We start from the raw sequence: 15904 nt of genomic DNA on the forward strand, positions 1-15904 counted from the left end.
TCCCATTCCTCTCAATTATTTTTGAAAACGCTGTTGCGCAGCAACTCACTGCCTTCCTGAAGACAAACAATGTATACGAAACGCCTCAGCCTGGTTTTAGACCCCCATCATAGCACTGAGACTGCACTTGTGAAGGTGGTGGCGTCAGACCGAGGCTCTGCATTTGTCCTCGTGCTCCTAGACCTTTGCTTTTGATACCATTGATCACCACATTCTTTTGGAGAGATTGGAAACCCAAATTGGTCTACACGGACAAGTTCTGGCCTGGTTTAGATCTTATCTGCTGGAAAGATATCAGTGTCTCTGTGGATGATTTGTCCTCTGACAAATCAACTGTAAATTTCCGTGTTCCGCAAGGCTCCGTTTTAGGACAACTATTGTTTTCACAAAATATTTTACCGCTTGGTGATGTCATTCGGAAACATAATGTTAACTTTCACTGCTATGCGGACGACACACAGCTGTACATTTCGATGAAACATGGTGAAGCCTCTAAATTGCCATACCCGGAAGCCTGTGTTTCAGACATAAGGAAGTGGATGGCAGAAAATGTTCTACTTTTAAACCCGGACAAAACAGAGATGCTAGTTCTAGGTCCCAAGAAACAAAGAGATCTTCTGTTGGATCTGACCATTAATCTTGATGGTTGTGCAGTTGTCTCAAATAAAACTGTGAAGGACCTCGGCGTTACTCTGGACCCTGATCTCTCTTTTGATGAACATATCAAGACTGTTTCAAGGACAGCTTTTTTTCCATCTACGTAACATTGCAAAAAATCCGAAACTTTCTGTCCAAAAATGACGCAGAAAAATGAATCCATGCTTTTGTCACTTCTAGGTTAGACTACTGCAATGCTTTACTTTCTGGATAAAGCAATAAATAAACTTCAGTTAGGGCTAAACACGGCTGCTAGAATCTTGACTAGAACCAAAAAACGTGATTATATTACTCCAGAGCTAGCCTCTCTACACTGGCCTGTTAAGGCAAGGGCAGATCTCAAGGTTTTACTGCTAACCTACAGAACATTACATGGGCTTGCTCCTACCTATCTTTCCGATTTGGACCTGCCGTACATACCTACACGTACACTACGGTCACAAGATGCAGGCCTCCTTATTGTCCCTAGAATTTCTAAGCAAACAGCTGGAGGCAGGGCTTTCTCTTATGGAGCTCCATTTTTATGGAATGTCCTGCCTATCCATGTAAGAGACGCAGACTCGGTCTCAACCTTTAAGTCTTTAATGAAGACTCGTCTCTTCAGTAGGTCCTATGATTGAGTGTAGTCTCCCAGGAGTGTGAAGATTAATGGAAAGGCACTGGAGCAACGAACCACCCTTGATGTCTCTGCCTGGCCGGTTCCCCGCTCTCCACTGGGATTATCTGACACAAACCCTATTACAGGGGCTGAGTCACTGGCTTACTGATGCTCTTCCATGCCATCCCTAGGAGGGGTGCGTCACTTGAGTGGGTTGAGTCACTGACGTGATCTTTCTGTCTGGGTTAGCCCCCCCCCCCCCCCCCCTTTTGGGTTGTGCCGTGAGGGAGATCTTCGTGGGCTATACTCGGCCTTGTCTCAAGATGGTAAGTTGGTGGTTGAAGATATCCCTCTAGTGGTATGGGTGCTGTACTTTGGCAAAGTGGGTGGGGTTATATCCTGTCTGTTTGGCCCTGTCCGGGGGTATCGTCGGACAGGGCCACAGTGTCTCCTGATCGCTCCTGTCTCAGCCTCCAGTATTTATGGTGCAATAGTTTGTGTTGGGGGGGTTAGGGTCAGTCTGGTATATCTGGAGTATTTCTCCTGTCTTATCCGGTGTTCTGTGTGAATTTAAGTATGCTCTCTCTCTAATTATGTTTCTATTCTTCTCTCTTTTTCTCTCTTTCGCTCTCTCTTCTCTCTTTCCTCTCTCTCTTCTCTCTCTCTCCCGTATGACCTGAGCCCTATGACCATGCCTCAGGACTGCCTGGCTTGATGACTCCTTGCTATCCCCAGTCCACCTGGTCATGCTGCTGCTCCAGTTTCAACTATTCTGCCTGCGGCTATGTAACCCTGATCTGTTCACCGGATGTGCTACCTGTCCCAGACTTGCTGTTTTCAACTCTCTAGAGGCAGCAGGAGCGGTAGAGATGCTCTGAATGATCGGCTATGAAAAGCCAACTGACATTTACTCCTGAGGTGCGGACCTGTTGCACCCTCTACAAACACTGTGATTATTATTATTATTTGACCCTGCTGGTCATCTATGAACATTTGATAATCTTGGCCATGTTCTGTTATAATCTCCACCCGGCACAGCCAGAAGAGGACTGGCCACCCCTTATAGCCTGGTTTCTTCCTAGGTTTTGGCATTTTTAGGGAGTTTTTCCTAGCCACCGTGCTTCTACACCTGCATTGCTTGCTGTTTGGGGTTTTAGGCTGGGTTTCTGTGCAGCACTTTGTGACATCAGCTGATGATTGATTGATTGATTGAAGACGGCTGCACACTATTGTCTTTTATCGATGGCGGTTATGATATCATTTAGGACCTTGAGCATAGCTGAGGTGCACCCATGACCAGCTCGGAAACCAGATTGCATAGCTGAGAAGGTATGGTGGGATTCAAAATGGTCGGTAATCTGTTCATTAACTTGGCTTTCGAAGACTTTAGAACGGCAGGGTAGGATAGATATAGGTCTGTAACAGTTTGGGTCTAGAGGCAGGGTAGGATAGATATAGGGCTGTAACAGTTTGGGTCTAGAGGCAGGGTAGGATAGATATAGGGCTGTAACAGTTTGGGTCTAGAGGCAGGGTAGGATAGATATAGGGCTGTAACAGTTTGGGTCTAGAGGCAGGGTAGGATAGATATAGGGCTGTAACAGTTTGGGTCTAGAGGCAGGGTAGGATAGATATAGGGCTGTAACAGTTTGGGTCTAGAGGCAGGGTAGGATAGATATAGGGCTGTAACAGTTTGGGTCTAGAGGCAGGGTAGGATAGATATAGGGCTGTAACAGTTTGGGTCTAGAGGCAGGGTAGGATAGATATAGGGCTGTAACAGTTTGGGTCTAGAGGCAGGGTAGGATAGATATAGGGCTGTAACAGTTTGGGTCTAGAGGCAGGGTAGGATAGATATAGGTCTGTAACAGTTTGGGTCTAGAGGCAGGGTAGGATAGATATAGGTCTGTAACAGTTTGGGTCTAGAGGCAGGGTAGGATAGATATAGGTCTGTAACAGTTTGGGTCTAGAGGCAGGGTAGGATAGATATAGGTCTGTAACAGTTTGGGTCTAGAGTGTCTCCCCCTTTGAAGAGGGGGATGACCGCAAAAGCTTACCAATCTTTAGGGATCTCAGACGATACAAAAGAGGGGTTGAACAGGCTAGTAAAAGGGGTTGCAACAATTGCGGCAGATAATTTTAGAAAGAGAGGGTCCAGATTGTCTATCCCAGCTGATTTGTAGGGGTCCAGATTTTGCAGCTCTTTCAGAACATCTATCTGGATTTGGGTGAAGGAGAAATGGGGAGGCTTGGGCAAGTTGCTGGGGGGGAGGGGGGGGGGGGGGGGGGGGGGGTGCAGAGCTGTTGACCGGGGTAGGGGTTGCCAGTTGGAAAGCAGCCGTAAAAAGCCGTAAAAAAATGCTCATTGAAATTCTCAATTATCATAGATTTATCGGTGGTGACAGTGTTTCCTAGCCTCAGTGCAGTGGGAGTGCAGTGGGCAGCTGGGAGGAGGTGGTCTTGTTCTTCATGGACTTTACAGTGTCACAGAACTTTTGGGAGTTTGTGCTACAGGATGTAAATTTCTGTTTAAAAAAGTTAGCCTTTGCTTTCCTAACTGCCTGTGTATATTGGTTCCCTGTAAAGATGCATATCACGGGGTCTATTCGATGCTAATGCAATATGCGACAGGATGTTTTTGTGCTGGTGAAGGGCAGTCAAGTCTGGAGTGAACCAGGGGCTATATCTGTTCTTCGTTCTACTTTTTTTGAATAGGGCATGCTTACTTAATTTGGTGAGGAAAGCGCTTTAAAGAATCACCAGGCATCCTGTACTGACGAAATGAGGTCAATATCCTTCCAGGATACCTGGGCCAGGTCGATTAGAAAGGCCTGCTCGCTGAAGTGTTTGACAGTGATGAGGGGTGGTCGTTTGACCGCGGACCCATTACGAACGGCAGTGATCGCTGATATCCTGGTTGAAGACAGCAGAGGTGTATATAGAGAGCAGGTTGGTCAGGATGATATCTGTGAGGGTGCCCGTGTTTACGGATTTAGGATTGTACCTGGTAAATTCCTTGATCATTTGTATGAGATTGAGGGCATCTAGTTTAGATGATCCAGAGATAACGACCAAACGCTGAATCATCAGCACATATTTACTGTCTGTATCTTTTCATTGTTGTTCTTCCTAAGTCTCACCCACTGTTAAAATTCTCGTAGTCCACTATATTTCCTTTTCAGCACATGATAATCATTAAATCGCTTCCCCCTTCTGCTCTGGACCTATGAGAGAGCCCCTTGAACTGACAGGGTGTCCCTCGTTGGTTGGATACTGTCTCCACTACACAAGAGCAGCTGTTTGTTAGAATCACTATGGGAGGTAAGAGCGATAGATATCCTGAGGGTGCCACATTAGAGAGCTGTTTGTCTTTCACTGTATTTGGACAGCAGAGGTCAAAGCTCTTGAGAGAAGTCTTGAGTGACAATGGAGATAAGGCCTGATATGAGACGTATATGGAGAGCAACTTTAAGTTCAGTGAACTCAGATAAGCAGGCTATAAAATTCCCACACGCACACACACACAGATGTGCAAACAGACACACAAGCTAATTTTTGCATATAACTGAAACAATCATAGTCACCATAGGGTGCCTAAACAATCCAGGAGGTGGAACAGAGTGGAGATGCCTGTCAAGGGGGCAGTAGAAGGACCCATGAGAGGCTGATAATACGTGCCCTGTACTGACATTCTCCATCCCACCAGGCCACTGGGAGAGACAGCACACTGATGGGGATTTTGATGACAGCCGTTGAAGAGCTCCCAATATCCCAGCTAACAACAAAACATTCCCAAAACGTTCCCTTTACAGTCTCATTAGATCATTAACTAACATTTTCATAGGAATGTTCTTGTGATGTACAAGGAACGTTTCCAAGAGACCATTCCCTAAATGGCAAATATAACTTACTCAGAACATTGTTACCATGTTCTCAGAACATCAGATATTAATGTTCTAGACACATTTCATGGGAACATTGCAAGAACATTCATGTGTTCAGTTTTCTGTTTGGGTTAGGAGAATATTCCATCAACCTTCCACCAAACATACACAGAACATGAATAAGTCAAGGGGTTTAAATACTACCTGAAGGCACTGTACATATTTACCTCAATTACCTTGTATCCCTGCACATGGACTTGCAGTTCTTGTTACTCATTGTGTATTTATTCCTTGTGGCATTATTTGTTTTTAATTTTTCTATCTGAATTTTTGCGAAGGGCCCGTAAGTAAGTATTTCACTGTTAGTCTATACCTGTTGCTTACGAAGTATGTGACAAATAAAATTTGATTTGCATTCACCCTATTGCTTACACCTATCAATTTGTTTACATGCACTGAGTGTACAAAACAATAAGAACACCTGCTCTTTCCATGACATAGACTAACCCGGTAAATCCAGGTGGAAGCTATGATCCCTTATTGATGTCACTTGTTAAATGTTTAAAAAAATGTTAAAAAGTGAAGGAGACAGGTAAAGAAGGAGTTTTAAGCTTTGAGACAATTGAGACATGGATTGTGTATGTGCCATTCAGAGGATGAATGGATAAGACAAAATATTTAAGTGCATTTGAACAGAGTATGGCAGTGGGTACCTGGTGCATCGGTTTGTGTAAAGAACTGCAACACTGCTGGGTTTTTCACACGCGACAGTTTCCCATGTCAATCAATCAATCAAATTTATTTTATATAGCCCTTCGTACATCAGCTGATATCTCAAAGTGCTGTACAGAAACCCAGCCTAAAACCCCAAACAGCAAGCAATGCAGGTGAAGAAGCACGGTGGCTAGGAAAAACTCCCTAGAAAGGCCAAAACCTAGGAAGAAACCTAGAGAGGAACCAGGCTATGTGGGGTGGCCAGTCCTCTTCTGGCTGTGCCGGGTGGAGATTATAACAAAACATGGTCAAGATGTTCAAATGTTCATAAATGACCAGCATGGTCGAATAATAATAAGGCAGAATAGTTGAAACTGGAGCAGCAGCACAGTCAGGTGGACTGGGGACAGCAAGGAGTCATCATGTCAGGTATTCCTGGGGCATGGTCCTAGGGCTCAGGTCCTCCGAGAGAGAGAAAGAAAGAGAGAATTAGAGAGAGCATATGTGGGATGGCCAGTCCTCTTCTGGCTGTGCCGGGTGGAGATTATAACAGAACAGTGTGTATGAAGAATGGCCCATCACCACCAAAAGGACATCCAGCCAACTTGAAAAAACTGTGGGAAGCATTTGAGTCAACATGGGCCAGCATCCCTGTGAAATGCTTGTAGAGTCCATGTAATGTTTTATACACTCAGTGTATACAGGGCCAAACTATCCTGGCCCAATAAGTGCAGCCCTAGAAATATGTCTTATTGGGACAGTGGTTGGTCGTTAGACATTGGTTCTGGTGGCTTGGGTTCGAGACCCGCTAGGGGAATCACCCTACTCCAATGTTCTTAGCAATATATGTCAATGTTATTATTTGGCAACAGTTACAACTAATTAGATCAGATGGGTGTGTTGTCACTGTTGCCAAATATTGACCTGATGTTCTGCTATGAATGTGAAAGTGGTGTGATTCCCCTAGCGGGACTCGAACCCAGGCCATCCATACCAATGGCGAACACCCTAACCACTGTTTCAATAAGGGTTGTCTCTAGGACATGTACTTATTGGGCCAGTATTGTTAATAATATGCTGTCCAGCAGAAACACTACCCCTTCTTCCATACACACTTGTGTAGATCTGAAACAACTTGATATGCACTTTGAAGTAAATCTCATCTCTGTTAAAAGCACAGTACACTCAAAAAACACTTTATCATAGTGATTCAGGAGTATTATTAAAACAGGTTAACAAGCCCCACCAACATTAGATAACTATTCTGAAAGCCCTTAAATTGCTAAAATAAATAAATCAAATCACTGACGAGAATTGTCAGAATAACTAACACATGTCTTGGACATGGTGTAGCAGGAAGATTGGCATACCTTGGACCGAGAGGTTGTTAGTTCAAATCCTAGGTGAGAACTGTTGACTACCGTAATAATTTGTGTATAAATGAACATGCACAATGAGCACAAGTGTGAAATATGTAAGTTGAAAACACTATGTTAAAAGTGCTGTGTGACTATCCCTAATCTTGCAGAAAAAGAGCTATGAATGGACAAATGGTTCACCAATCAGGGCCTTGATTGGTTTGGCAACAGTAATAATATGTGATGAAACCATTTTGGGGTGGGGATAACATTTCTTTGATTCCATCAGGCGATGTCCTGACATCTGATACACAGAAATGTTCTTGCAATTTTGTCATGAAACATGTCTAGAACATTAATATCTTACAGTGCCTTGCGAAAGTATTCGGCCCCCTTGAACTTTGTGACCTTTTGCCACATTTCAGGCTTCAAAAATAAAGATATAAAACTGTATTTTTTTGTGAAGAATCAACAACAAGTGGGACACAATCATGAAGTGGAACGACATTTATTGGATATTTCAAACTTTTTTAACAAATCAAAAACTGAATAATTGGGCGTGCAAAATTATTCAGCCCCCTTAAGTTAATACTTTGTAGCGCCACCTTTTGCTGCGATTGGGGTATGTCTCTATCAGTTTTGCACATCGAGAGACTGACATTTTTTCCCATTCCTCCTTGCAAAACAGCTCAAGCTCAGTGAGGTTGGATGGAGAGCATTTGTGAACAGCAGTTTTCAGTTCTTTCCACAGATTCTCGATTGGATTCAGGTCTGGACTTTGACTTGGCCATTCTAACACCTGGATATGTTTATTTTTGAACCATTCCATTGTAGATTTTGCTTTATGTTTTGGATCATTGTCTTGTTGGAAGACAAATCTCCGTCCCAGTCTCAGGTCTTTTGCAGACTCCATCAGGTTTTCTTCCAGAATGGTCGTGTATTTGGCTCCATCCATCTTCCCATCAATTTTAACCATCTTCCCTGTCCCTGCTGAAGAAAAGCAGGCCCAAACCATGATGCTGCCACCACCATGTTTGACAGTGGGGATGGTGTGTTCAGTTGTGTTGCTTTTACGCCAAACATAACGTTTTGCATTGTTGCCAAAAAGTTCCATTTTGGTTTCATCTGACCAGAGCACCTTCTTCCACATGTTTGGTGTGTCTCCCAGGTGGCTTGTGGCAAACTTTAAACAACACTTTTTATGGATATCTTTAAGAAATGGCTTTCTTCTTGCCACTCTTCCATAAAGGCCAGATTTGTGCAATAACGACTGATTGTTATCCTATGGACAGAGTCTCCCACCTCAGCTGTAGATCTCTGCAGTTCATCCAGAGTGATCATGGGCCTCTTGGCTGCATCTCTGATCAGTCTTCTCCTTGTATGAGCTGAAAGTTTAGAGGGACGCCAGGTCTTGGTAGATTTGCAGTGGTCTGATACTCCTTCCATTTCAATATTATCGCTTGCACAGTGCTCCTTGGGATGTTTAAAGCTTGGGTAATCTTTTTGTATCCAAATCCGGCTTTAAACTTCTTCACAACAGTATCTCGGACCTGCCTGGTGTGTTCCTTGTTCTTCATGATGCTATCTGCGCTTTTAACGGACCTCTGAGACTATCACAGTGCAGGTGCATTTATACGGAGACTTGATTACACACAGGTGGATTGTATATATCATCATTAGTCATTTAGGTCAACATTGGATCATTCAGAGATCCTCACTGAAGTTCTGGAGAGAGTTTGCTGCACTGAAAGTAAAGGGGCTGAATAATTTTGCACTCCCAATTTTTCAGTTTTTGATTTGTAATTTTTTTTTGAAATATCCAATAAATGTCATTCCACTTCATGATTGTGTCCCACTTGTTGTTGATTCTTCACAAAAAAAATACAGTTTTATATCTTTATGTTTGAAGCCTGAAATGTGGCAAAAGGTCGCAAAGTTCAAGGGGGCCGAATACTTTCGCAAGGCACTGTATATTCTGACAACATGGCAACTATGTTCTGTGTATATTCGGTGGGACGTTGATAGAATATTCTCCCAACCCTCAGAAAACTGGACACTTGAACGTTCAGGAAACATGAATAGAACATGACTTGTATATTCTGAGAACATGGTAACCACGTTCTGTGTATGTTCTGTTTTACATCAAAGGAATGTTCTCCTAACTCTAACGTCAACATGCTAAAACAGTTCTCAGAAGGTGTTTGCTAACATAGAATGTTCCCCTAACTAACGGAAAACTGGACACTCAAACATTAGGGGAACATTACGGGTAACATTACAAAAATGTTCTCTCTTCCTAGAATTGTAGGCTGGGATGTGAGGCACAGTGACACCCACTGTGACTATCTCTCTCCTCCTCTTTCTCTCTCACACTGTCTGCCTGCTCTGTTATTATCAACAACATTATTATTCTCCCTCTCCCCTCTGTTTTCCGGGAGAGAAAGGCCTGCCTGCCCGCCCACATGGCTTTGGTGGGATTCCTGACAGCAGCAGAGGGGAAAAAAGAGACAAGAGGCTCAATAACGTCTGTCTAAATATAGAGGCTTAAGGCCTTTTTTCTCTCTCTTCTTATAAAGAACTGTGGTGAATCTGTGTGGAATATACTCCTCCTTCCTGAGAGAGCAGAGCAGAGTGCTCCACCTCGGACTGGAAACACTGCCACACTGCCGATGCACATGATTTTCTGTCAAATATCTTAACAGAGTTTTTATCTTTACCTGAGAGAGGGCAAATAATATTAGGCGGAACATACTGCACTAAAATAGGAGAGGTTGAAGGGAGACTGAAAAACAATTAAGAAAAATAAGGGAGGGGGAGTGTGAGGAGTTATGCCTCACAGAGGAAGATACTGTGGCAGATTAGGAGGTGGCCTTCAGATGAACTTCTGTCTGTGAATACTGACCAAGTATCTTTGATGCTATAGTCATGTTTGATCCTTTCTTATCTAATTTCTATGACCAAAACACCTTTGTCCCCTTTCTCCTTATTGGTTTCTTTCTCCCTGCCTCTAAATGGACAAATCTCACTTATAACACAGAGTTCTTGAGATAGTTGCACAAAACAGGTGAGAGTGACTAGATTTAGTCTATAACCCTATAGCATCTTCACTGTTCCTGTCTCTCAGTCACTTTGATCAGTAATTGACTGCCCCGTTTTCCTCCGCCAGCTGTAGCATGGTGCCACTGTCAGCATGCAGCTGCTCTGTCGCACCAAACAGTTTTATCTCAATCATCATTAACAACACAAGTGCCTCCTCGCTTATCAGCAGGATGAAATACACACACACACACAGACATATTGACACTTACATAGTGAAACAGCTCATATACATGCCTTTACAAACTAACAAAGCTGCAATATGGCTGGTAGGTACCAACCTTACCTGACTCACAAAATACAACTCTTCATGTTGTTTCCAAGTGTATTAGTTAACAATTGGCCATCTCTACAGCTGTCTCCATATGACAACAATGACAGCAGGGGGCCAAGATTCAGAAGTCATGGATGGACAGAGGGAGAGAAAATGCGTCATTGTGTCTTTAACATCCCCCTTACAGCTGTTGTCTGCTCTCTCCTGTGGAGTGGCCACACACAATGGCCCTTATGAGAACACAAATACTGTAGAGCCTTCAAACATGGAGGGGAACTGAGTGTGGAGCCTCCCACACGCCCACTGGGCAAAAACAGGTTGAATCATCTCTGTTTCCAAGTCATTTTAACAAAGAAACACAATGTGAATCAACTTGGAAAACCGAACGGATTTGAAAAAAGTAATCAACGTAAAGGAATTTCATATTTTTATTACCCAACTTTTAACCTAAATCCAATGAAATTGTGACAATTTTTGTTGATTTCACGTTGAATTTGTGTTAGTTGACAACTCAAACAAATGTAAATCAAAACTAGACGTTGAACTGATGTCTGTGCCCAGTGGAACACGTACACACACACACACACACACACACACACACACCTCATGCTGATATTGTACTGGCCGTCTGAAACAAGATCAGTTAGAATGCTTCAAAGGCCGGCCCTGGGAGGCTGAATAACATCCATGCAGAGCAGAGCAGATAACAGAGACTCACCGTTACATAAACAGCCATTCCCTTCCACACTAACAACTCCACAGCACAGCCAGTCAGAGTCAATGTCAAAGTGTGTGTGTGAGACAGAGCAAGTGTGTATGTGCATTTTCTTTTTATGTGTGTTTGTGGATGTGTTAGCGTGTCTGCTTGTACGAGTACATTTATGCTCGTGAGTGTGTGTGTCGAGTGTGTGTGCGTGTGGGCACACATCCCTGTTTGCGGCTGTGAATGACACACTGAATGAGGAAGCTCAGCTGTCAGAAGGCATCAGGCTTTCAGGCCTCTCTGTCTCTGTAAGTCCAGCCACAGAGCCTCTCCTCTCTTCCTTCTTCTCCTCTCCCCCCAAATAGTAGCTCTCTCTGGGGCGCTGTTGCGGGTATTTAGGGGCCCAGCCCTGGGTGTCTGCATGCTGACTAGAGATAAGGAAATCTAGCTTGAAATCAAGGAAACCCCCGTGTGGAGAGAACACACGAGCGCCCTCTCACATTGTGAGTGTGTGGCACGGTATGGTTTGATCCTTAGCAGTAGAGTGTCATGTTTGGGGTGGGGGTGGGGAAACGGGGTTAGGAAGAAGCAGAGAGACACGTGTTCTCTGATTCAGAGGGGTTGTGTTAAATGCGGAAGACACATTTCAGTTGAATGCATTCAGTTGAATAACTGACTAGGTATCCCCTTTTCCAGTTTGTTAAAAGCGAAACTAACAGTGTCAGTGCATCCCCCTCACTCTAATCCTTCTTCGCTCCCCCCTCACTCTCTACTCACCCTAACCCCCCCTCCACTCTCTACTCTCACCCTAACCTTCAAGCCTCCCCCTCACTCTTTACTCTCACCCCTACTCACCCTAACAATTCCTCACCCCCCTCCTATCATAAACGTTCACACAACCACACACCCCACCTCACCTCACCCTCTCTTCTCATCCCTCCTCATGCTAACCTTTCACCTCTCATCTCCCCTCACCTTGTCGCTATGTGATATCACCAAGAGGAGTGTACGGTCCATGTCCTGTATGTTAGCAGGCTGGCCCCAACCACACATCGCTGGGGAAAGTATGTGTGCTCAGTTCATTCTACTGAGAGAATGTTTGTGTGCATTGCTGAAGCACCCTCTCCTCTTCTCTCCAGAGCATGTATAGCTGAGAAGTGAGTGAGTGAGTGAGTGTGAACCATTTAGGGCAGGTGAACAGTGCATATAGACTGGCGTGGTGTAAACAGAGTAGTGGACAGGGGAAAGATATGGAGATAAGAGGGTTTTGCAATCTTCGCCAGGCCTGGCCTGTCTGTCTGTCTTCTGGAGACTGAGACAATGATTACACACTGATCCTGCCTGCCATCCCCAAGCTCTAACTGAGTGAGACAAACTCAGATCAAATTACAGGCCTGAAGACATGGAGGACCTGAAGGGAGAGAGAGAGTAAAACACAGACTCCACCATAAGGGTGATGGAGAGCGCACACACACACTACCTCTCTCTCTCTTTCACTCTGTCACACACACACAGAAATATATTTCATTGCTCTCGCTCACACTTCCTGTAAATTCGCACATATTCACACTCCCAGGGCACAATCTGCGCAAGCAACAGTCTGTAATTAGCACCAAGATAATGTATATGTTCCAGTGCATCATAGATCTAGAATAAAACACGCGTGACCTAGCAAACACCCTGCAAACACACAAACACCAATTAACCAACCTCCACTGCCATTTAGTTTAACAGCCTTTAATGCACATGACTGCCAGTATCAGCCTGCCTTAGATACTCTGAATAGTAACTGTCTTCATTATCACCACCCACCCATGCCTTTTAATGGCTCTGAGTGTGAGAATCACACAGAGGTCCATTAGACCAACTGATAGGGAGCAAGCCTGATTTTTGGGAACACACAATAACCCGCCACCTTCCCACTTAACGCTCTGCAGCCCCCTCTCCACAGCAACCTATCCTCTCCTTTCTAGATTATGTCCATGAAAGCAGGCTGCTCAGAGGGACATAAAACCTCTCTGCCTTCCCAACAACCCCCTGCCTGGCTGCCCTCTCCCTCTATGCCCCCATCCCTATCCCCTGTTCCCAATACCGTACCACATATCAGCCCTCTGCCCCATTCATCTATGTTCCACATACCTATCCCCAACACTCTACCCAACTCCAGACATGTCCATGTAATCTCTCTGGGCCGGCACGGGAATAAGACACAGGTCAGGGCTGAATACTCAGCTCCCTCTAAGAGGGTGGGTAAATATAGAGCTGACCCTATCTGAAATGGTTGCTGATATTACCCAGGCCCCAGCAGGACCACTTCAGATTGTCACACAGGACCACAGATACAGCTGGGTGGCGAGATGGACAGAGGGCCAGAGAAACTGAATTTTTGTTTGGGGGAGGTGTGTTTACAGAAGAAACAGAATACAGAGTTGTAGTAGATGGGTCCTTTTAATATTGCAACATTGCACAACATTCCAGTAGTAGTACGCAATAGGATATACCAGAATGTCCACATTTTCCTGTGGGTGATTTGTTAAGGAGTTTCCTTCAATCCATACTGTTCCATCATGAAGACAGTTAATAAAAATGTATTTAACAGAATACTGTACACTGAGTGTCCAAAACATTATGAACACCTACTCTTTCCATGACATAGACTGACCAGGTGAATCCAGGTGAAAGCTATGATCCCTTATTGATGTCACCTTTTAAATCCACTTCAACCAGTGTAGATGAAGAGGAGGAGACAAGTTTATTATGTGTATCAACAATGGTCCACCACCCAAAGAACATCCAGCCAACTTGACACAACTGTGGGAAGCACTGGAGTCAACAAAAGCCAGCAACCCTGTGGAACGCTTTTGACATCCTGAGTTAATTCCCAGACTAATGAAGACTGTTCTGAGGGCAAAATCAAGGGGTGGTGGTGTGCAACTCAATATTAGGAAGGTGTTCTTAATGTTTTGTACACTCAGTGTACGTCTCTTACTCTTAAAAGCCCAGTCAAAAACTTGATTTTCCTGTGTTTTATATTTTCACACTGAGGTTGGAATAATACTGTGAAATTGTGAACATTATGATAATGCCCTTCGAGTATAAGAGCTGTTTGAAAAGGCCGCCTGAAATTTCAGCCTGTTTTGGTGGGATGGAGTTTTCGCCGTGATTTAGTTAATAGACCAAACCTCTGGCAATAACAGCTAGTTTTCAGTTTTCCCCTCAAAAAAACTTGCAAGGGGCATCACAGAGAGTTATAAAAGGTGTCGAGGGATGTAGTGGAAATTCACCTCAACATGAAAGATCAACACATAGTGAAACCAAGAGGGGTGAAGTGAGAGGGTAACTGAGCCAAGTGAAGAAAGTATTTTAATTAGGAGGTATGATGAAAGTGTAGCTGGGGGCTGATAAGACATGACTGAGTTATGACAGTTCTGAGGAATCCCTTGATGTCAGAGCACAACTCAGAGTAGAGCGTGTGGAGTTAGATTTGAGTGTGCAGAGCAGCCTGCACTGTAGAATGTGTGTGTGAGGCCTGATGGTGACTCAGCAAAACATGCTCCTCTGGGCCTGTAAGACCTTGTTCATCAACCTGACACTTGGCTCTGTTCTCCCCTTATGATTCAGTGAGAGACAGTGGGAAGGTGAAAGAGGAAGGGTAAGAATGAGAGGGAGAGTGTAAGATAAGAACCACAGTGTGATGAGGAAAAACAGAGGCAATAGGAAGGAGAGAGAGGGGAGGGAGAGAGATGGAGAGTTTGAAGGCTGAGAATGAAAATGGTGAGAGACAATAAGAAACTGTGGAGAGAGTGAGGGAGCCAGACGATTGGGAGGAGATAGGGAGAGCAGGGAAAACAATGAGACATCCATACATTCACAGCACTAACTCAGTGCTCTCCAACTCAGTAATGTCACCTCAGACCACACACACTGGCCATAAACACCTAGGACATGATTCAACAATGTAACTGTAACCCCTGAGACATCTATTCCATTACTGAAGATTGCTTATTTAAATATGCATGAACCAGTACTGTTAAAATGTCCAGCATACTGCAAGAAAGCCATCTGGTATCCCTCCGCACGCTTTAAATATACACATGGTCCTTCCTCAGATATACCTTCATAAGCCATGCCAGTACTGCGTCACAACCTTGTACTTTAGTCTGCGGGTACAATAAAACACCATGTTGAGGACTCACGATATGCAGAAACCAAACAAGTAAACCTTTTGACAGATAACAAAGTGCTTTTAACCACATACCAAACCCCTCCCCTTCTGGTTCTACAGTTCCAAGTGTCTCATCTCCCCAGCAACAGTGTGTGTGTTGGGTCTGGGAACACCCTGTGCCCCTGGCATGTTGTAGTGTGGGCTGATAAAGCATGTGCCTCCTGCTCCTGACCCCCCACCAAAGCAGACAGCACAGAACTGGGATAACAACCACATCACACACATTAGCTACCGAACCCCCTCACCCCAAAAGGAGCTAGTTTGAAGCTCTTTGTACACATTAGAAGTGACTAAAGGAGCCCCCCTAGAGATTAAGAACCCCATTTCTTTATACATCTATGGCGAGAATATGGCAAAGTATTTGTAAATGTTCTGCTCTTCATGAAGGTATCAAGTTTGAA

Source organism: Oncorhynchus mykiss, chromosome 17, assembly GCF_013265735.2.
Source record: "Oncorhynchus mykiss isolate Arlee chromosome 17, USDA_OmykA_1.1, whole genome shotgun sequence".
Taxonomy (NCBI): Eukaryota; Metazoa; Chordata; class Actinopteri; order Salmoniformes; family Salmonidae; genus Oncorhynchus; species Oncorhynchus mykiss.